Below are 22,579 nucleotides of genomic sequence, written 5' to 3' on the forward strand. Positions count from 1 at the left end.
CCCTTCCCATCTCCCACCCTCTGCTCCATGGTGCAAAGGGAATTCCACAGACCCAGCTGGGAACCCTTCCCATCTCCCACCCTGTGCTCCATGGTGCAAAGGGAATTCCACAGACACACTGGGAACCCTTCCCATCTCCCACCCTGTGCTCCAATGGGCAAAGGGAATTTCATAGACCCAGCTGGGAACCCTTCCCATCTCCCACCCTGTGCTCCAATGGGCAAAGGGAATTCCACAGACCCAGCTGGGTCTCTCTGGGATGTGGCACAGGGCAGTGAGCCACCAGGGCAGCCCTGTGCTGAGCTGGCACAGAAATGAATGGAATGTTGCCCAGCAGGGCTTCCAGGCACAAACACAGCCCTGGGAAGCACTGGCAGGCAGAGCTCAGCACACGTGGCCTCACATCTCAGAGATGACACTGAAGTTGTTCTCAGGTGAGAACGTGTCTGTTGGTAAAGCAGCAGGGAAATCTAACCTTACTCAGAAAATGAATCTCCTTTCTTTCCAGCTCCAATGCATCTCTCCGAGGGCTCTGATGGGCCTGATTCCCACACAGTCCAAGGCTGGGGGAGCCTTTGAGGGCCCAGGGCAGGGCAGCATTCCCGGGGAGCATTCCCCTCACACAGCTCTGCCCTGGGAGCTGTCCCAGCCGGGCACACAGTGCCACTGCCTCACAGGCACCTCACCCTGCCCCCTCCTCCCAGGCTGCTCCATTATCTCCCACAATTTTCCCAGCTTTCAATGTCTAACAGGCACCTCTTCCTTCCAGTGACACCTGCAGAGCTGGGTACTTTACAGCCCTCTTTAAAATTCAGCTCTGCCCCAGTGATTACAGGATGCTGCACACCTCCAGCAGACTCGTTTGTTCTCTCCTCCCATCTCCCACTGCTTTGCTTTAACTCTCTGGGGTTGAGCAAGACCTGTTAGTAAAGCAGGCAAATCAAGGTGCACCCACAACCACAGAGGTGAAAGAGACCTCTCAGATCAAGACATCAAGTTATCAACACATTTATCCACTCTGGGTTGATTCTCCCACGATTTCAGCAGCTCTGCTGCTGCTCTTGCAGCTTTCCAGAGGGGAAGCTGAGAAGCAGGGAGGTCAGGAGCTGCCCAAGCCTCCCGTGGCCATGCCTGGAGCTCTGCTGCCCCACTGCCATCCCCTGCTGCACAGGAAAATCCTGACAGCAGCAGCAACCATGGACCAAATGGGGTGGCAAGAGAGGGAGAAAAGGATGCAGTGACCAGAGAAAACAGCAGATCTGCAGGGATGAAATCCACCCAAATGTGGCAATTACTGCAAACTGCCTTGGCAGAGCCACTGAGGAATGACCAAGGCAGCTTTTCACTTTTCTGGAGAGAAGAAGAAGGTTCTAAGGAACAGAGAACTCGTGTTCTGCAGGTCACTGTGCAGAGGAGAAGTGACCAGCCTGCCTGCTCCCAAACTGCCTTCCAGACTGGCCTGGCAGTTTGAGTAGCACATTCACATTTAGGAATGTCAGCAAGAAGCAGCCTGAGCTAAACTGGGACCATCACAGGGCCTTGGAAAGGCGCCTGCAAGCCAACAATTCATTCATGAGCAGGCTCAGGGCAGAGCAGGGGGCAGCCTGCAGCCAGCGGGCTCTGCTGCCTTCCTAATTAGCTCCTCAGCTGAGCTTTAAACAGAAACACAAAAATAAACAGAGGGGACATCAGAGAAAAGATGCTGTTCCAGCTCCCATATGGCAAACGGGGCCAAAGTCTGCTCTGAGACATGTGACCATGACCTTGGTGAGGACACCATGGTGGCCAGGACAGGATCTGGGTCACAGCACGTCCTGAGAATAAATCCACAGCAGTGAGGGAACAAGGACACTGCCCCTGCCTGCAGAGGCTGCCCCCCTGCCACCATGGCTAACCTGATCCAGCCTCGTGCTGAGAGGGGCACTCACTCCCTGTTTTAGGCACAAACCCACTTATCCCTGTGTCCTTGGGTTCTGACACTGCCAGCCCTGCAGCTGAGGAGCCAAATCTTCAGCTCTCTGCACTTGGTCTTGGGAAGAAAATGATTATTTTTATGGTTTTTAATGGAACAGAGCAACCACAGATTTAATTCTAACAATCTCCCTAGTTACAAATTCCGTGCCCACAGTGGTGGTTTTGTGCCTTCAGTGGCACTACTCACTCAGAACTTCTCTGTGATTAGCCAGTGCCAACTGCCAGGATATAAATGGGTGCAACTCTGCTGATTTCACAGACATGCCAAGGAAGTGACCTGCACATCTGACTCCTGCCACAGATAAAGGCTGTGGTAAAGGGCAGTATCAGAATCTGAATGAAGATAAAACATTTTTAGGCCTAGAAGTAGGCTGAGAAAGAAAGCAGTGAGCCTGCAAGCTCTGCTTTGATCATTTAGACTTTACAGATTTGTGACAAATTGTTTTTTCTGCATGAATCTGAACTGATACAGATTTACATGAGTAGTTAAAAAGTAATACCAATTGGGAAATAAAATCCCTAACAGCACCACAGAAAAGCAATAAACTTAAGAAGCAGTTAGACAGACAGAAGAATGCTTTACAATAGGAAAAAAAATTAATAACAGAGGAAAAGAGAGGTCGGACACTTGTAAAGCTGCTTGTGGCAGGCTGAAAGCAGGGAATCCAAAAAGCCATTAGAAAAAAGACATGAAGAACCTTGTAATAATATCCTGGGGAACATGCCTGCCTCAGATTCAATGCCTTTAAGACCATATTGTGTGTCCTGTGACTCTCATTTAATGTCTAATCCTTCCAGAAGGATTGGTAGAGAACTCCTGTTGGTCTCAGCCCAATGTCCTCAAGGAAATAAATCTGGACTTGACGTCAAATTACACAGTTTGTACCCAGGACATCTGAAGAACTTTCCTAATCTGGTGTATACAGAGAGCTGCACCCAGCAATTCTTCTGGTATCAGTGCAGGAGTAGCAGTTTCATTTTCTTCCTGCAGCTTCTTCTCCTTTGAAATGTGAGGACCAGCCCTGTGAACAGGTGAGGAGCAGCCCTGTGACCAGGTGAGGACAAACCCCTGTGAACAGGTGAGGACCAGCCCTGTGACCAGGTGAGGACCAGCCCTGTGAACAGGTGAGGACCAGCCCTGTGACCAGGTGAGGACCAGCCCCTGTGAACAGTGAGGACAAACCCCTGTGACCAGGTGAGGACCAGCCCTGTGACCAGGTGAGGAGCAGCCCTGTGACCAGGTGAGGAGCAGCCCTGTGACCAGGTGAGGAGCAGCCCTGTGAACAGGTGAGGACCAGCCCTGTGACCAGGTGAGGAGCAGCCCTGTGACCAGGTGAGGAGCAGCCCTGTGACCAGGTGAGGAGCAGCCCTGTGACCAGGTGAGGAGCAGCCCTGTGACCAGGTGAGGAGCAGCCCTGTGAACAGGTGAGGACCAGCCCTGTGACCAGGTGGGGACCAGCCCTGTGACCAGGTGAGGAGCAGCCCTGTGACCAGGTGAGGAGCAGCCCCTGTGACCAGGTGAGGACCAGCCCTGTGACCAGGTGAGGAGCAGCCCTGTGACCAGGTGAGGAGCAGCCCTGTGACCAGGTGAGGAGCAGCCCTGTGACCAGGTGAGGAGCAGCCCTGTGACCAGGTGAGGAGCAGCCCTGTGACTAAAGCCCAGTGTCCAGAGCTGCTCTCTCCCAAGGGTTGTGAGGCTGTGAACCTGCCCAGCTCCGGGCTGTCCCACCCACCCTGCTGGGTCAGTGACTGCTGTTGCAGGGTGCAGGGGAGCTCTTCCCGAGGTCAGACACCCAGCAAGGACCAGGGCTCACCCTGGCTCTGCTGACCCCAACTGCAACCTTCTCCCTGCTTGTACTGACAGCTCACCCACCCTCCTGTCACCTGGGAGGGCACAGGCTGAAACGAACCCAGCTGGAAGCACCCCGAGGTCTTTTGGGGTTTCCTTTGGAAATTCTGAAAGGTAAGGAATGCCTGCTTGAGGAATGGGGTTTTTCCAGGTAATCTATGTGAGGCTAAGTTCACAGGAAGGAAGGGGAAGGTGAGGAGCCTTTCACTGAGAGCTGATGAAGCACTTGATGTGATCAGGAACTGCCTCCGACGTGGGCCTGGCAGATGTGTGCCCACATTTATCTCCCTGCTCCCAGCCTGCCCAGCTGACAAATGGCTGCAGGGGCTCAGGACTGCGGTGTGACAAGCTTGTTCACTGGGTTACAAAGGAAGACAAGAGTCTTTAGATGACAATATGCTGCTGCTTCTGCAAGATACTGCCAGCCACATCAGGCCAGCACAATCTGACTTTTGCTTTCCTTTGGTCAGGTTTTCCTCTTAGCTCAAAACTGACTGCAAGCTCGAGGCCCTGCAGCCAAAATCTGCACAAAGCTCCTCAGCTACCTTGGCCAAGGACAGCTTGGCTCAACAAAAGCCTCTTTTCCAAAATCAGCTCCACAGAACCTTGGTGGCTTGCTGTGAGCTCAGCGAGGCTGGAACTCGGGAGGAGTCAGATGGTGAGCACAACCTCCCCAGCACTCAGTGCTGCTTTTGTGGCTCTCTGCTTTCTGCTTCAGGAATTTCCCCAATGCCCCCAGCATTTCAACTCCCTCGTCATGAAAAGCAAATCATCCCTTCTGATTTCCTCTTCTAACCTCCTTGAGTTATCTCCTCTGCATGTCCAGCACAACTGAGAAGAGCCCACGGGGGGCCAAAGAGGTGAGGCAAGGAAAAAAGATGAGTGAGAGAGGCTACAGCAGGAATTCACAAGAGGATTGTTGTTAAGGTGAAACAGAACCAAGAGCAGAGATTCATGGTCTTCCATCCCCAGTGAAAAGGGAAAGTTATCAGCTGGCTGGGCTCAAAACAAAGGCTGTGCTTTTCCAAATAACACAGCTGCACCAGGAAATCCAGGGCTACAGAAAACAGGAATGTTCCTATGGATTGACCTCCACTGCAGTTCAAAGGGAAATCAGACTAATTACTGGAAGAAAACTGGGTCCCATTCCTAGATCACAAACAGGCTGAGCTGCACAGCTGGAACACAGCTTCCTTTGCTCTCACACCACTGCTCTGGCACCTGCTCTCAGCCACGGCTGCAGAAATGGATCAGAACAACCCCTGGCCTCAGCCAGAGGGATTCTCAACAGGAACACCCCTCTGGTTACTGGAACTGCACTGTAAAAGGAGAATTAAAGCTTCTTCCCATTGGATTGTTCCTCTCCTGTCCTGCTTTAGGGACCCAGTTTGCAGATGGGCTTGAAGAATTGTACTGGTTAATGGAATGGATTTTGGCATTAGCAGAAAATATAAGCCCTCAATATCAAATATTAAATTATTCCTGATTAATTCTTTTATGGGCTCGGACTTGCAACTGATTTAATACTCCTGGATAATTACTTCTGTTATAACTGTGCCTTTGATTTTTAATTAACCATACAAAGTTTCTCATTCAAATCTAATATTACCTTTGTTAACAATGTCAACTCTCTGTTTAGAGATTCTGCTCACATTAAACTGTATGCTGAGAAATTAAAATCTGCTTTTCCTCAACCGTGTGAACAGATTCTCTACCAGGCTTATTTATTCTATGTAATTATCTAGGAAAATATTGTTTCTGGTATCCTAGCACTGCTGTCTGCCAAGGAACCCCTTTCTCTGAGCAGCAGTGCTCTGTGCTCCCCTCATCCCAGCTCACAGACTCCCAGACTGGAGGGGCTGGAAGGGACCTCAGACCCACCCCCTGCCATGGGCAGGGACACCTTCCACTGTCCCAGCTTGCACAAAAGTCAAAGCACAACACTTTCAAACTTGTGTGCCTTCACTCACCTAAATTCTACTTTACAGGTGTAATTAAGTGAATTTAGTCCATTAAAATTCAATAAAAGTGAGCTGCCTGGGAACTGCCTGCTGAGCACCTTCAGTGATCAGGATCCTTGAAATTCAGAGTCTGGGTCTGAGTTTGGGTGTCACACTTGAACCACTCACATCAGAATCTGGCCCTTGCTTTGGAAATGTCAGGGTTTCCACTTTACCTCCCTGTAATGAGATTCACATTTACCCATGGAGGGAGGTTTGTGTCAGTCTCTCAAAGGTGTTGGCAGGTCCCACACCTGCTTGGACTCAGAAGGAGACCCAGCCCCTGGCAGTGAATGGCTTAATGGAAACGATTGGTAAAGCTCCCTTTAACCAAATTAAATGGTTTGCTTTTCACTAGCTAACATTTTTACCAAGGCTATTCCTAGAATATTGGGCACTCTCCTGTTTGACCTGCTAGCTAAATGCAACTGTGCAGAGCAAATCACCCAACTGCAGCCTCATCCCCTGTGTGTGCTGGAGCACTCTCCTCCATTTGGGAGCTTCTCCATCCTAACTGTTGAGCCCTTCAGAGGAGCAGCCTTACACTGAAGGGCTTTCTGCCCTTCTTGTGTTAAGTAACTTTGCTTTTAGGGAGGACAAATTGAGACTTTGGTAATCCAAGTCACGTCCTGGCATTTTCCAGTCTATTTTGCTGTTTGTGACCCCTGCCCTGGCAGAGATGAGGTTCAGAACAAGTTTAGGGAATCGAGCAGCAATTACCAAGTGTGGGACCAAAGGACTCACAGAGGAAGGAGAGCTGACCTCGACTCTGACTCCTGCTCCAGCCACAAACACCCTGAAAGGGCTGGAGAACACTTCTGAACTCTGACTAAGCTCCTCTGTGCTTAGCAAAGGATCATCATCCTCCAGCCTGCAGGGCACTGGGCAACTGTAATGCAATTCACTCAGCACTGGGATAGGCACAGAGAAAAAATAGAAATATATATATATAATGCATTAAAAACTAAGTATGGGAGTGCTGCTGATTGTCAATTCTCACAAATGCTAAAGGATTTCTGAGAACCTACAAAGATCTGACAAAATTTTTAGATATTTTAAAGCTTTCAACTATTTTCCATTAGGATTCTCAGAGGAGTTCAACTGAGGATCAAAAGCTTTGCAGAGAAAGGTGAAAAATGCAAACACAGGAATGATGTGCTGCTGCTCCACCTCCCCTGGCTGGCACCCCAGGGAACTGAGACCAGGAACATCAGGGCCCAGGCTGTGCCCTGGCTCTGCCCAGCCACTGAGTTCCACCTGCCAGCGTGCCGGAGAAAAGGAGGCTACAGCTCATTCCATGGCTAAGACCAAGAAAATGGAGTCTAAGAAAATAATTATGTTGTGCTTGAGGAAATATGGAAATGACCACGAGCTGCTGCACTTAACAGACTTCTCGAAATTAAATTATTTGTATTCAAATATGTGCAAAACCAATGATCATTTTTGGTTTTGATCAGCTCAACCTGTTCTTTGGGGAAATTAATTTGATGCTCTGGGTATAAACACTCTTTCAAAATGCTCACCGTGAAGCAATGTTTTCCTCCTGCTCTCCTTAGCACCAAAGCAATTTTCAAAGCATTCCCATTGATATCACAAACAAAACAGAGGAACCATTTCAGGAGGAGGACCAGAAATTGCAATCAGAGAAGTAATAATTAAAGCACAGTTAAATCCATATTCATGCCAGGCCACCCGTGGGTGGGGAGCAGCAGGGACAGGAACAGGTGAGCAGCAGGGACAGGAACAGGTGAGCAGCAGGGACAGGAACAGGTAATTCTGGCTGCTGAGGCTGCAGGTGGGGACAGCTCAGCATCAGCCCCAGGTCTGCTCAGGAACCCACCCTGGCCCCAGCAATGCAGAGAGAGGTGCCAGCTGCTCATCTGCAATGAACTGATACCATCCACCTCTAATTAAATAGCTGGGAGAAACATTCAGAGTCTCCTGACTCTGGTGGGACCCTGCCAGAGCTCTGTCAGCTCCAGGGGCAGCACGCTGAGGTCCTCTGAGGCAGAGCTGCTCAAAGCAGCCCAGAGATCAGCGGGTGAAACCTTCAGGGCTGTCACTTAGACAGCAAGGTGTGCTGATATCCCTGCTGGGACAAGGACAAAGGAGAGCCCAGGAGGGCTGGAGGGGAGAAGGGCTCCTGCAGGAGCTGTGCCAGCATCAGAGCTCTGGCAGGGCTGGGGAGAGGGGCACAGCACAGCTGCCCTGATAAACCACACCAGGCTGGCACAGCAGAGCTCCCTGATAAACCACACCAGGCTGGCCCAGCAGAGCTCCCTGATAAACCACACCAGGCTGGCCCAGCAGAGCTCCCTGATAAACCACACCAGGCTGGCCCAGCAGAGCTCCTGATAAACCACACCAGGCTGGCCCAGCAGAGCTGCCCTGATAAACCACACCAGGCTGGCCCAGCAGAGGTGCCTGAGGAACCACACCAGGCTGGCCCAGCAGAGCTCCCTGATGAACCACACCAGGCTGGCACAGCAGAGCTCCCTGATAAACCACACCAGGCTGGCACAGCAGAGCTGCCTGATAAACCACACCAGGCTGGCCCAGCAGAGCTCCTCTGATAAACCACACCAGGCTGGCCCAGCAGAGCTCCCTGATAAACCACACCAGGCTGGCACAGCAGAGCTCCCTGATAAACCACACCAGGCTGGCCCAGCACAGCTGCCCTGATAAACCACACCAGGCTGGCACAGCAGAGCTGCCCTGAGGAACCACACCAGGCTGGCACAGCAAAGCTCCCTGATAAACCACACCAGGCTGGCCCAGCAGAGCTCCTCTGATAAACCACACCAGGCTGGCCCAGCACAGCTGCCCTGATAAACCACACCAGGCTGGCCCAGCACAGCTGCCCTGATAAACCACACCAGGCTGGCCCAGCACAGCTGCCTGATAAACCACACCAGGCTGGTCCAGCAGAGCTGCCTGAGGAACCACACCAGGCTGGCCCAGCAGAGCTGCCCTGAGGAACCACACCAGGCTGGCCCAGCAGAGCTCCCTGATAAACCACACCAGGCTGGCACAGCAGAGCTGCCTGATAAACCACACCAGGCTGGCCCAGCAGAGCTCCCTGATAAACCACACCAGGCTGGCCCAGCAGAGCTCCCTGATAAACCACACCAGGCTGGCACAGCAGAGCTCCCTGATAAACCACACCAGGCTGGCACAGCAGAGCTCCCTGATAAACCACACCAGGCTGGCACAGCAGAGCTGCCCTGAGGAACCAGACAGGCTGGCACATCCTGCCCCTCTGCTGCTGCCTGGCAGCCCTGGGTCCTGCTGAGAGGGAAGAGAGGGAAGAGCACTCCTGGGCAGTTTCTGCTGGGCCAGCTGAGCTGGGCTCTGCTGGGAGCTGAGCCACCAGGCAGGATGGGATGGCGACTCCTGCCCCAGATGCACCCAACCCGCAGATGGAGAGCTCTGAGGGCTGAGCTGCTCTCTCAGGTGCCCAGCAGCACGTGTCCCCTCCCCAGCTGAAGGCTCTCAGGGGCTGAAGCAGGACCCAGCAGGGAAAAGGGGCCAGGCCATGTCCTGTCCAGGTCTGATCTTCAAAAAAGCAGAGAGTGGAACCTGAACTTCTGCTTTCCCCACCCAGCACAGAACTTCATTTCCTTCCCAGCTGGTCTCTAATGTCCAGAATTATCAGTATCAATATCCTCATTCATTTTCTTTCAGTTCCTTCTGTAATTGCCTGGGGATATTAAGTGCTGCCAATATTGGGGTCATGATTAACCCCAGGCAAAAAATGCATTGGAAGCCCACAAACCTTGAGTCTTGCCTTGTTACCATAGTTACACCTGACCAAGAGGTGACACCTGAACTCTGTCTTCAGGCTCTAAGTAAGTGATGAAGAACCAAAGAATCTTGGAAAATGAACTGACAGTGTTTGAAGAAGAAAAGGTCAAGCACACTCATGGGAAAATCTTAAAAATTTAAGCTCACACTATTAATTTCTATAAACAACTTGTTATCAGCCTGCCTACACGGATCTGATGAGATTATTCTTGCCAGCTCTTGATCATGATACTGTGCAACTGCATATTGAAAACCTCTGCCTTTGATCACAGGGAGCACAGCTATTACAGAGAATGTGCACTCTGCACGCCTACTAATCTTATTCTGATTTTTCCTGGGAAATGAGCAGTTCTGAAACATGCATCTCAAATCAGGAAACTTCCATGATCACAGAACAAGCAGAAAACAGGTATTAATTGATTCTAAATCTGACAAAATGATTAATACCAATACTTACACCCCCAGATTTCTCCATCTGTCAAAATATTACAGCAATTCCAGCAGGTATAGATGTGTAACTGCTGGGCCTGAGCACAAAGTTCCTGCTCCAAGTTCCATGAGCACTTCAGAGAGCAGTGCTGTGCTAACACAAACAGGGGCTTTAACTCATGTGTCCAGACTTCCTCCTCTGTGAGGTAAGGGACTGATGAGCACAGCTTGCTTTGCCAACCCACGGGTCCTAAAAAACAAGCAATGGGATTCATTCCCTTGATTTCCACTGAAATGACACTGGAGCCCCAGGGATGTGTTTTAGTGACAGAACACACGACAGCTGTGTTGGGAATTTTTACAGCTGCTGGAGAAGGTGCTGAGGCTGGCAAAGGCTTTTCCCCCGTGTTCCAGAGCTGAATTAAAGGAGTGTCAAGTGCAGCACGTCAAAGCCAGGGTCTAGATCAGTCTGAGCCCAGCAGGGTCTGTCAGGCAGTCTGCACTCTCCTTGAGGTGTGACATATGTCACTTCACTATTGTCACACAGTGTTTCATGCTAGGCTAGACGTGAAGTTTTGGAAAAAAAATAAAAGCAACTTTGTAATCATCCATGTCATGTCAGATTTATTCCTGGCATGGAGGAGATGACCAACCTCTGAAAGAAAGGTTCAAAAAGCCATTGTGCACAAGATGGACACACCTGGCTTATTCTGTGCTTGAAGGGGGGTTTGTTTTAATTAAAGCTAAATAAAACCAAATAATGTACCAGAAAATCACGAATCTTTTCACTAATGTCACCCTTCCTTTTGATGCTCGACATTTCTTTGACTTTTCCTCCACACAAACCACGCTCCTGGGTGTCTGAGTGTATCTCAGCCTCCTGGTTTAGAATTTTAGCATTCAAAAAGCTGAGCAGGGGAAACTTTCTCCAGTCCCAGATAAATCAGGCTGGCAGCCATGAGGCCCCAGTAATTTCAGAGTTCTCCCTGAGCATGGAAGGATGTCAGACCTGCACTCTAGAAAGTTTGTAAATCCTGCAAAGGTTGCATTCTGCCCAGGTCCACGTCCCAGGATAGAGCAGATCTTTTACACCATCCTGTGGGGCAAACGTGGGTGCCATGAATCTGAGAAGGCAACCTGTCAATCCAGAGCCAGTGTGCTCATTTTCCTGAACAGCTTTCAAGGACATCTACCATAAATCTGTGAAAGGAGAGCTACTTACAGGTCTGGGATTTATAGAAAGTGCTGCCTGTTTGTGCTCTGCCTTCTGTCAATAGCATTAAGATTTGCAGTTTGCACTGAATTATCCAATGACCTAAATCCTAGCAAGCTATCAAAATCTGTCTCCCAGATAAAGTCGTGCTGGAGTTTGATACATTTATCAGTGCCAGACACACAGCAGTGCTTACAAGCACGGCAATTTCTCAAGTCTTCTTCAGCAGCAGACAAAAGGGAGGTACAAATGAATTACAACCTATTCACTCCAATGGTTTAAAACAATTATCACCCATTGGAAACAAAGTAATACAATTCCTGCCTCCTGATTTCACACAGCCTCCTGCTCTAATGAGGCACTGCTTATTTACCTAATGTAGAGCATCCAAATCTTCTGCTGACAGCTCCAGAATGCTTTATTGTTCTTCCATTATGCTAAATACTTGGGCTAGATCATGCCTCATTATACAAAACAGAATCCACTGCCAGCCAGCTGAACAGGACCTGATGTGGGAGAGGCTGGGGCTTTGCTGAGGGTCACTACAGCCCTGTGGAGACAGGGACCTGCAGCTCCAGGATGTGACATGGGACATTTCCCTGGCTTCCCTCCTCTCCAGCATCAGAGCAATCTGCTGGAGCAGCAGCGAGGCAGGAGGGAGCTGGAAGCTGCACACCAAATTTGAGATGTACACCACTTTAGAAATGTACAACACTTTAGAAATGTACACCAGTTTTGAGATGTACACCAAATCTGAGATGTACACCAGTGTTGAGATGTACCTCAATTCTGAGACGCACACCAATTCTGAGATGCACACCAGTGTTGAGATGTACACCAGTTTTGAGATGTACACCAAATTTGAGATGCACACCACTTTAGAAATGCACACCAGTTTTGAGATGTACACCAATTCTGAGATGCACACCAGTGTTGAGATGTCCACAGCTCCTTTTGAACCCCAGGTGTCCCCAGTGCAGACCTCAGAGGACATTTACAGGGGAGGTCCCACCAGCCAGGTGTTCCTGGCCAGGCTGCCTGGCCAGAACAAGGACCAGAGTGTTATAAATACAGCAGATGGCTGGCTGGACAGGGAACTTCCCATCCTCTCCCCCTGGGATGTATCCTGGGATGAGCTTTGCTGTCAGTCATTTCCTAAACTGCAGGGGAACAGGGAGGGTCACTGCAGGGACAAAGAGCTGCTGCCACCCTTCAGAATGTGCTCACCAAACCCACACCCATGTCCTGTAAGAGCAGGCACAGCCACAGCCCAGCCAGGGGCACTCCAGCCAGCCCAGCCAGGGACACCCCTGCCAGCCCAGCCAGGGACACCCCTGCCAGCCCAGCCAGGGACACCCCTACCAGCCCAGCCAGGGACAGTGCCCAGCCAGGGACACTCCTGCCAGCCCAGCCAGTGACAGTGCCCAGCCAGGGACACTCCTGCCAGCCCAGGACAGTGACAGTGCCCAGCCAGGGACAGTGCCCAGCCAGGGACACTCCTGCCAGCCCAGCCAGGGACAGTGCCCAGGCAGGGACACTCCTGCCAGCCCAGCCAGGGACAGTGCCCAGCCAGGGACACTCCTGCCAGCCCAGCCAGGGACAGTGCCCCGCCAGGGACACCCCTGCCAGCCCAGGACAGGGACAGTGCCCAGCCAGGGACACTCCTGCCAGCCCAGGACAGTGACAGTGCCCAGCCAGGGACACTCCTGCCAGCCCAGGACAGTGACAGTGCCCAGCCAGGGACACCCCTGCCAGCCCAGCCAGGGACAGTGCCCAGCCAGGGACACTCCTGCCAGCCCAGCCAGGGACACCCCTGCCAGCCCAGGACAGTGACAGTGCCCAGCCAGGGACACCCCTGCCAGCCCAGGACAGGGACAGTGCCCAGCCAGGGACACTCCTGCCAGCCCAGGACAGTGACAGTGCCCAGCCAGGGACACCCCTGCCAGCCCAGCCAGGGACAGTGCCCAGCCAGGGCACACAGAGCACAGCCAGAGCCTTCAGCAGACACAGTGTGAGAGCCAGGCCAGCCCAGCCCCACGCAGGGGCTCTGGGATGTGCACTGAAGGCTGTGGGCACTCGGGGGGTTTTGGCTGGAACCCAAGGCTTTCACACAGATCAAAGAGCAAAGCTCCAGGACATAAAAATATCCCTCTCATCCACCTGAGGGAAAGACTGTCCTCGGGAGGAAAAGGAAGAGCTTTCACTGAAAAAATCCTACACTGAGAATTTAAGTTTTGTAAGAGTCTGTGAGAGATTTTGAACAGCTTTTGGAGCTTTCTAAACTCAGCAGCCTGCCTTAAGCTAGGTTTATGTTGCATAAACACTTGCTTTCAGATTTATTATTATTATGAAAGATACAACAGGAGCATAATAAATGATTGTGGTATTAAAGCACATTTTACAGCATCATCTTGAGTGCTATTTCCTTTAATGCTCTGCTTACATGACATGCAGGGATTTGCTCTGAAACTGTATTAGGATGGGAGGATAGAACTCCATAGTACAGCCCAGAACATTTTTTTTCTCTTATCTCTGAACAATTCTTAATTATCCCCAGCCCTGTGAAGAACACACCCTCAGCTTTGAAAGACAGAGGTGGCATGCTGGCCTGCTGCTCTGCAAGGAAGGGCTCTGGGATTCCAGGGAGCCTGGTAACAAAGGTTGGCTCTGCTTCCATTCCTGGGGCCTTTGGCCCGTGCTTGGAACAGTGCAGCCACAGGGCCAGGGCAGAAACAAGGGTCAGCAAGGGGGCAGAGAGGTTCTGAAGGTGTCCTTACAGTGGGAAAGAAATGAATAAATTGGAGCCTGGCCTTTGGATGCAGGATTTCATCACCTCTCTGCTTTGTGCACTGAGAGCAGCAGGAGCTGGGCTGAATTCCCTGCTGGGAGGGGGAACTGCCCTTCCTGGGCAGCCCAGGGATGAACTGAGGGACAGGCTCAGGGATGAACTGAGGGACAGGCTCAGGGATGAACTGAGGGAGATGCTCAGGGATGAACTGAGGGACAGGCTCAGGGATGAACTGAGGGACAGGCTCAGGGATGAACTGAGGGACAGGCTCAGGGATGAACTGAGGGACAGGCTCAGGGATGAACTGAGGGAGATGCTCAGGGATGAACTGCCCTTCCCAGGGGTGCAGGGAGATGCTGCTCATGGATGAACTGCCCTTCCTGGCCAGCCCAGGGCTGAGGGACAGGCCCAGGGATGAACTGAGGGAGATGCTCAGGGATGAACTGCCCATCCTAGGGCTGAGGGACAGGCTCAGGGATGAACTGAGGGACAGGCTCAGGGATGAACTGAGGGACAGGCTCAGGGATGAACTGCCATTCCTGGCCAGCCCAGGGGTGCAGGGACAGGCTCAGGGATGAACTGCCCTTCCTGGCCAGCCCAGGGCTGAGGGAGTTGCTCAGGGATGAACTGCCCTTCCTGGTCAGCCCAGGGGTGAGGGACAGGCTCAGGGATGAACTGCCCCTCCCAGGGGTGCAGGGAGATGCTGCTAGAGGGAAAGTTCTCCCAGCTCCCATGGCAGCACACCTCAGGCAGTGCTGAGATGGATCCCTCCTGGCTCGGGCTGCCAGGTAATGCAGGAATTGTGTTTTGCATTCAAGCTGCAGATTAAATGAGCTGTCTAAAACCACTGTGACCCTGGATGTTTACTGGAAAAAATATTTTAAACATCAGCTTGAAGGACTGCTTCAAAATAATTAATCTTCTCGAAAGCACTAGGCAGAATTTTGGTGTCTAAAGGAAATACATTTCTTTTGATTCTTATTGTCTCCTGGATTTTGTTTTGTTTTGCTCTTTCCTACTAGGAAAAGAAAATGCCATTTTCTAGAAATACTATTCTGAATGTAGATCCCCATGATGTGCACTAATAACTCACACCATCAGATAACACAAGACTGAGGCTATACAGCTTTTGTAACAAATGAGTTTTGGCTCCCAGTTAGTAAATGGTGCTGCAGACTCCCTGTTTCCCTCTGCTCCTCCCCACAGTTAATCTAGCTCTGATTGCTGTAATGTTCCCTATAGACAGACAAATTGTTTGGGTTAACTTAAAGCATTTACATTAGTTTTTCGTTTGTGACTGTTTCAATTAGCAATGTCATCTATTTCTGAAAGCTTTTTACTTTTAAATAATTAGGGTTTACCCAAGAGGTTAGCACAAAAGAAGCATTTGAAATTCTAATCCACCACCTCAGACAAAACTGTTCCAGCAAATTTAAAATCCTGTTGCTTCTTAAATATATTGTAAAATACAACAGTGTCCAGAGCATACTGATAACCTCTGAGCAGCACAAAGGAAGGGGCCAGGGCATCACATGAGCTGGGTATGAAATGGAAATGCTGACAGACCAGAAATGAGACTGGGCTCAGGGATTTAATGAGCACAATACGGGGCAGGTGGGCTCAGGGCTCCTGCCAGGATCAGATCCTGGCAGGAAAATGTGCCCTTTGAAGCTGCTTCTTAACGTAATCTGTACACAGGACCAGGCTGGGAATTACAACAGAAAGTGTCTTTTCATGTTCCCTTTGTCAGCCAGGCCTTTTACAGCCTTGTCACTAACACACACACACATGGATATATATTTATATTTAATGCCAGAGCAATTGGATTTCTTCTGGAACATATTTCTTTTTCTATCTACATTCAAACCCAGAAAAGAGGAAGAAATCTGCTGCTTCGGTGCAAACCATGCCTCATCTCTGGATTTAGTGCTTATGCTCTTTTTCTTCCTATATTTGATGCACTTGGACCTAAATCATTAAAGCACCTGCTCAGCCTAAAGAGCTGGAAACACTGGAAATGTGCAGAAATGAGGCAGCTGTGCTCAAGCTTCACCCTGTGCCCCGTACCTGGAGGCTGCCTTGCCTTTGCCAAAATGCAATTAGGCAGTCCCAGGTCCTGGCTCACTGACTGGGATGGCAGCAAGGCTGTGGGTGACTCCCCACAGCTCCCAAAAAGCCACCAGGACGTGCAGGTGCCACTTGGAAAGGCTGGGCAGGGAAGCAGATGGAGGCACAGCAGTGCCTGGGGAGTTTTCCTTCCACACACTGAGAGCAGCCAGGGAGATTCCATCTCCTGCACTGCACTGCTCTTGCTCCTGGGAGCAGACTTGGAAACAGGCAGAGAAGGAGAAGTTTATCAATCATAGCTATTGTTTGCATTCAGGATATAGTTGTGATTGTTACTGGTTTTGTTGCCCTAGAGACAGGGGATGGATGGAGAACCACTCCTGAACTCAAAGGCATGCTGGAGCTCACTCTGAATTCTGCTGTTGTCCATGTTCTGCACAACCTAATGCAAACTCTGCTCCTGGGTACCTAAGGATGGCAAAGCCCCAAAGTGCCTTTTCTGCAGGGGGCAGGAGTCACTGCTCTGTGCAGACCAGCCCTGGGGAAGGTGAGCTCTCAGGACACTGCCTGGCCTCCCCTCAGGTGAAACTGCTGAGCTTTCCACTGTGGAAATGACCAGCCCCTTCTAAAGGCACGTCTTGCTCCAACAGTCTGTTCTGCTGCCATGGCCCAGAGCTGTTCATCTCCCCCTGCACTCCTGGCACGCCTTCAGCACATCCCTCTTGTTTTTACAGTGCTCCACACAGAGGGTGCTGCTGTAAAAGGTGCTCCCAATAGAGAGCAAAGCAAAACCAGAATCACATCACAGCCTCTCTTCATCACTGGGGTTATTATTGTTTCAGTTCTGCAGGTGCTGAACGCCTGTCCGTGGGGGATGCATAAGCACTGAAAAACAAGAGCAGAGCCCTTGACTTCCACACACATTTGAGAGTCAGGTTGCTGCTTTTGCAACCAGCACAAAAATCAGGCATCAAGGAGCCACTTTGGAAGAGAGGGAGGTTTCAGAGGTCTGCTGGGCCACTGGTTTGGGAGAGGGCCCTTGGGGTGGGTTCACTGAGGGTAAGGAGAGGTTCAGGGTCTCCCTGGAGCAGCTTGGTGGGGATGAGCAGGCCCAGCAGCTGGCTCAGGTGAGCTGCACAGGGCAGCAGCAGAAAAACTGCCAGGAAGAGTGTGCAGCAGTGATTCAGGAGAGAGGAACTCTGTGCTTACAGCACAGCATCTGCCAGAGCAGGGAATGGGGCTCATCCAGACAAAAGCAGGAAAAGAAAGGGGTGGGGTTGAGGGGCCCAGAGAGGACCACAAGCAGGAGCTTTGGGATTAAAGTGGGCAAAGGAAAATACAAACCAAGTGTGGAGAAATGTCTCCTAACAAACAGCTGACTGTGAAATGCCCGTGAGAGCACAAACCTCCCCGTGGTCTCACTCATGTCAGCCTGGAGCAGATATTTAAAAACATACAGAATGCAAAAAATCACACAAGGCTCTGACCACACCCTGTATCTCTGAAGTGCTTTTCCTCACTAAAACATGTCCCAAAATGTACTGCTGAACATCCTGCATTGTGCTACAGGGATGCAACACGTGCTGGCAGTATTCCTCCAACCACAGCTGCACAGCTGCAGCCCTTGAAGACAAGCTGCTGGGAAGAAATCCCACCCAAAAAAGGTTTTCTGGCCGTTGAGGTGTGAAAAGGTGCAAACCCTGGTGGGCTCAGAGCTGCAGCTGGCTGGGAGCTGCTCCTGCACTCTGCCCTTCCCACCAAGTGCACCCCATGTACCAGGCACCCCCAGCTGCAGGGCTTCATCAAGGACACAGCAGAGGCAGCTGCTGCCCTCAGATCACTTCACTGGATTCCAAGTTAAGTATTTTAATGGATCTGGAATTAATTTCCTTGGTGTTAAAGTGCAAACTGGGCTAATAAAAGTGACACATTGACTTTTTCCAGAGAATGATGTTCAGCTTACGCAGAATGGCAGCATAAATGAAAATTAGCCTCAAGACAATGTTAATTACATTTTATCCATTAGTAGGAGGGTAATTGAGCCACTCATTTTCACTGCAAAGAAAACCCTTCTGGCTTCATAAAGGGAAACTATGTGTTTAATGTGCAAATTAAAGTCTAACAATGGAGAAATTCACAACAGAAAGAGAACCAAAATGCAGGTAATGTATATCTCTATTATATTGCAGTGACCATCTTGGACATAATATGGGTTACTGCCCTCTTGCTGAGCTGAGAGAGATTCAAAATGCATGGCAGAAATCAGTTCTCTGAAGAATCAGCCAGGAGTTACTGACATGAACATGAACTATCCTGAAAGACTTGACTGACCCAAGCAAACACTCGACATGCTGCTGACAGTGCCATGAGAACTAACTCTGCTCATAAATAACAGCTGCAGAAAATGGTCCTTGCTGATTTCCAATCTTCCCACTCGTTCCTGTTAGATCTGCACGTGGCTGAAAAATGACATTTGCTTCTGCTCAGACAGAAAATCCCCCCAGAGAGCTGAAGGCACCTGGGCAGATCTGAGCAATCCCTGGAAGCCAGGGAGCACAATCCCTTCCAGGACCTCTACCAACAAGTGCTCTGACATCTGTTAGCAGTTGCAGTCATCGTTTGAGTTCTGAGAAACACAGGACACATTAACAGAAGTATATTTTGCTCTCTGGACTGCTGGAAACAGTTTTGCTGTTTATCTATATTCCACGATATCCTATTGCCTTTGGACCTTCCATGGCTAAATAGCAAGATTTCCAGTTCTGGACATTAAACTGCTCTGGAAATTCTTATTCCTGCTACCTACAGGCCCTCACTCCCTTTCTGCATGCCTGTTACCCACCCTGGGCCTCACTGCATTGAGAGGAACCATTTCTGTCTGGGATGCTCTGAGAGAAGAGCTCTGGAGCTGCTGGAGCCTGGCGAGACGCAGCAAGGTTGGAGTCCCTGTGGAGGTGCAGGTGAGGTTACCACGAGCTGGTGGAGGCACTGCAGCTGGCCAGGCTGGAGTCCCCTCTCAGGGCAACACAGAACTCACCAAACACAGGATTTCAGTGCCAGGCACAGCACAGCATTCCCTGCTCCCCCCTGCAGCAGGGGGACACCGCTGGCACAGCTGGGCCATGCCGTGAGATGTGAGGGACAGTGTCACTGACATGTTTTAGGAAAAATCCTTTCCTTAGGGTTCTTCCCTCCTGAGAAGCTGAGAGGCCTCAGGAACAAACTGTAAACAATTCTTATCTGCTGCTGTGGGATGCACCAGGGGAATCTGGGATTGGTCTCATCTGGTTGTTTGGAATTAACAGCCAACCACAGTTCACCTGCCCAGACTGTCTCGGTCAGAGACAAACCTTTGTTATTCATTCCTTTCCTATTCTTAGCTTAGCCTTCTGATGAAATCCTTTCTCTCTGTTCTTTTAGTATAGTTTTAATATATTATCTATCATAAAATAATAAATCAAGCTTTCTGATACATGGAGTCAACTTTCTCGTCTCTTCCCTCATCCTGGGACCCTTGTGGACAATACTGCAAACAGTGTGTGACAAACCAGCTGCTCAAGGAGCCCACAGTCTGTTTGGCATCTCCCTGTCCTGTCCCCAAGGCCACTAAAAGAGGGAAGAGCCCCAGACCTGGGCTGCTGAAAGCTGCTTGTGCACAGACAGCACAAGGAAACCTCACCAGAACCAAACCGTCACCTTCATCAGCAAATCAAGTGTAGGTGGAACAAGATTTAGCTGCAGATAAATGATGGATTATCTGCCCACTGGGCTCAGTGGAATCCAGATCAGACCCTTGAACTTCCTGACCCCAGGAGCAGCATCTGGGCAGAGTCACAGTGAATTCAGAATTCCTGCTTCTACAAAAGCCAAAAATTCATTCCCTTACTCAAAAATAATAATTTTAAAATCAACCTTTATCATAATATTACCACGAGCATTGAAAAGGATTATCTTATTACAAAAATGAAATTACTTAAATTTACCCTCATTATTGTTTCCCAGGGAAAAAAGAGGCTTTTTTTATTTCAGTGTGGATGAAGCTGCTATTTGCATTTAAATGAAGACATCTGAAGAAGAGGAGCTAGAAAGTTAGGGGTTTTTTTCTTTGAGAATGGGATTTCATGTCAGTATTCTATAATGCAAACCCAGCTCCACTTTCTGCTTCATTAAATAGTCTGTCACAAGCTGCTTTCCAAAAAACTGTCATGGAGAGTGAGACACTCTGATTAGTCCCAGCAGAGGCTTTGTAACGATGGCAGTGTTGGTATCCCCTCAACACCTGCCTTCAGCAAACAAATGAGCTGTTTGCATACCTGCTGTACAGCGAGGATTGTTTTAATTGACTCATCATAACTGCCCCTTGAACAGTCTCCTTTCTCAGAGCTCTGACAGAAGCAGGCTGTATCAATGGCACTGAGCTTCCATCCCACCCTGACCACCCAGAAAAGCAGGTGGACACAGAAATACCCACTCCATGCCAAAGACACTGCTCAGGAAAACAGGCAGGACACCAGCTCTGCACCCCTGACACCTGCAGGAATCACCCTGCAGGAAATGACCATTTCCCTGGATGGGAGGGGGATTCCATGGAATGGGATTCCCTCTGCATGAGAGGGGACACTGGCATTCACCTGGCTTTGGATGTGGGGAGCAGAGCCCAGGTGTGTCTGTGGTACCCAGCACCAGGCACTGCAGAGGGCCTTGGCAGTGCCACCTGAGTGTCCCCCACTGCCCAGGCTGCGGGCAGAGCTCACCTGGGCCAGAACAGGACAGAGAAGCAGCACAGGCCAGGGTGAAAGAGAAGCTCACCAGGGGCAGGAGGAAGAAAAGCAGAGCCAAGGCTGTTGAGTCAGCCTGGGTGGGCAAGGTAGGAGTTCAAGAGCAGGATTCAAGTGTTAGCCAAAACCAGCATGGAAACATCTCCTTTCTTCCTCTCCTCACAGTAAAATGAGAGCCAGGACTGATGACAAACTGTTCCTTGTGTTGAAGGGGCTAACTGTGAGTTGGAATGCTGCACCTCAGAGACTGGTGATGAGAAATGCTCTTCTTTGCCAGCTGAGGGTGGTTTGTCACAGCCAGGATGCCCAACATGAACACCAAGCACCTCCTTCCCTGCCCAGCCTGTCCTGGGGAAGGCCTCAGCCCACAGCAGGGGGACTCAGTGCCTTTAAAAGAATAAAAATTCAGCCCCTTTTAGTCTGCCCAGGCTCCAGCTGATTGGCTTTGCAAACACCAGGCTATTTCTCATTACTGATTGGTATTTAATTTGCAGATCCTCTGCTCAACAAAGATAAAAGGTCAATGCTCAAGTTAACACATGGAACTCCTACTTATTGAGGTCAATGATCTGTGCTCCATGGCTGTGTTCTGTGCAAGTTCCACTCCCTTGTAACTACACATGGCACAGTTTCTAAAGCTATTGTATCAGCCACCTACCAAATACACGGTGAATAAAGCAAAACTTTTTATTTTATAACAGTAGACACCTCATTTAATTGATTTTCAAGAATAGTAATTTTAAACTAAGCAGTAAATGGTCTCAAGAAAATTCCTTTTAATGCAGCAAGGCAGGGATGCTTTGATTACTTAAACCAAGGGAAACCAAAAACCTGCAGGAAGCTGCAGAAAAGAAAGGGAAATGTAAGGATGAAATTCCTCTCCCCAATGTAATCATGCACAGGAAATTCAGTGTGCATATACACAAGGACAGGATTTGGTCCAGAGGGATGAATTTGCAGAGGATGCTGCTTTCCCCTTGCCCCCAGCACTGGCACAGGCCCATCAGTGTTTGGGGGGCTCTGTGCCCTCAGCAGGCTCTGCAGAGGGGCATTTCCCACCCTGCCTGCAGAAATGGGGCTCTGGGGGTGCAGCCTCTCCCTGAGGTGCCCAGGCAGAGCAGGGGGTGCACTGACCCTCTCTGGGAATGATTTCTCACGCCCTGACTGCTCCCACCCACTCTCCAGCCCGACAGAAGGTGCCCAGGTTCCTCTCTGCCTTCTCCAAGGAAGATGCAGAGGGCAGTATGGACCCAGCCAGGAGGGCTGCAGGTCCCACTCCTGAATGTGCCAGGCAGCCCTGGCTGCTGGCCTGAGCCCTGCCCAAACCCCTGAGCTCCTGCAGGAAGCCCACCCCCAAAAGGCTGGTCCCAGACCATCCCCTACCAGGGCTCCCTGCAAGCACTGCCATCACCCCTAAGGCTGAGCACTGAAGTGACAATTGCACCAGCATCTGCTTGGTCACTGGAAACACACCTGGAAATCCACATTTTTAAGAAAATGAGAAGAAATAGCCTACAAATCAATAGCAATACCCACAGGCTGAGGTTTTTAGCTTGCCTCTTTGCTGAGGCAGGAGCAGTAGAACTCCATCTCCTGGGGGGGTACCAAACCCTGCCCTGGTGAACAGAGTGTCTGCACCAACAACAAAGCACCAGCCCTGCCTCTGCTGAGCACTCA

At 50.4% G+C, this 22,579-nt stretch overlaps 1 protein-coding gene and 1 long non-coding RNA gene across 3 annotated transcripts in view; one reads left to right on the forward strand and one right to left on the reverse strand.

Annotated features, from left to right (window-relative positions):
• Nucleotides 1–22,579, reverse strand: part of TMEM132D (transmembrane protein 132D) — a 208,189-nt gene that overhangs the window by 48,837 nt on the left and 136,773 nt on the right. The window lies entirely within an intron of this gene.
• On the forward strand, nt 2,877–5,517 carry LOC132336101 (uncharacterized). Of its 2 annotated transcripts, XR_009488801.1 has the most exons (3): nt 2,889–3,937; nt 4,294–4,481; nt 4,650–5,517. It is a non-coding gene; the product is annotated as an uncharacterized LOC132336101 (long non-coding RNA). The 2 variants fall into 2 exon arrangements; XR_009488802.1 differs by having other exon boundaries at nt 2,877–3,937; nt 4,294–5,517.

The sequence above is a fragment of the Haemorhous mexicanus genome, chromosome 19 (genome assembly GCF_027477595.1).
Source record: "Haemorhous mexicanus isolate bHaeMex1 chromosome 19, bHaeMex1.pri, whole genome shotgun sequence".
Lineage (NCBI taxonomy): Eukaryota > Metazoa > Chordata > Aves > Passeriformes > Fringillidae > Haemorhous > Haemorhous mexicanus.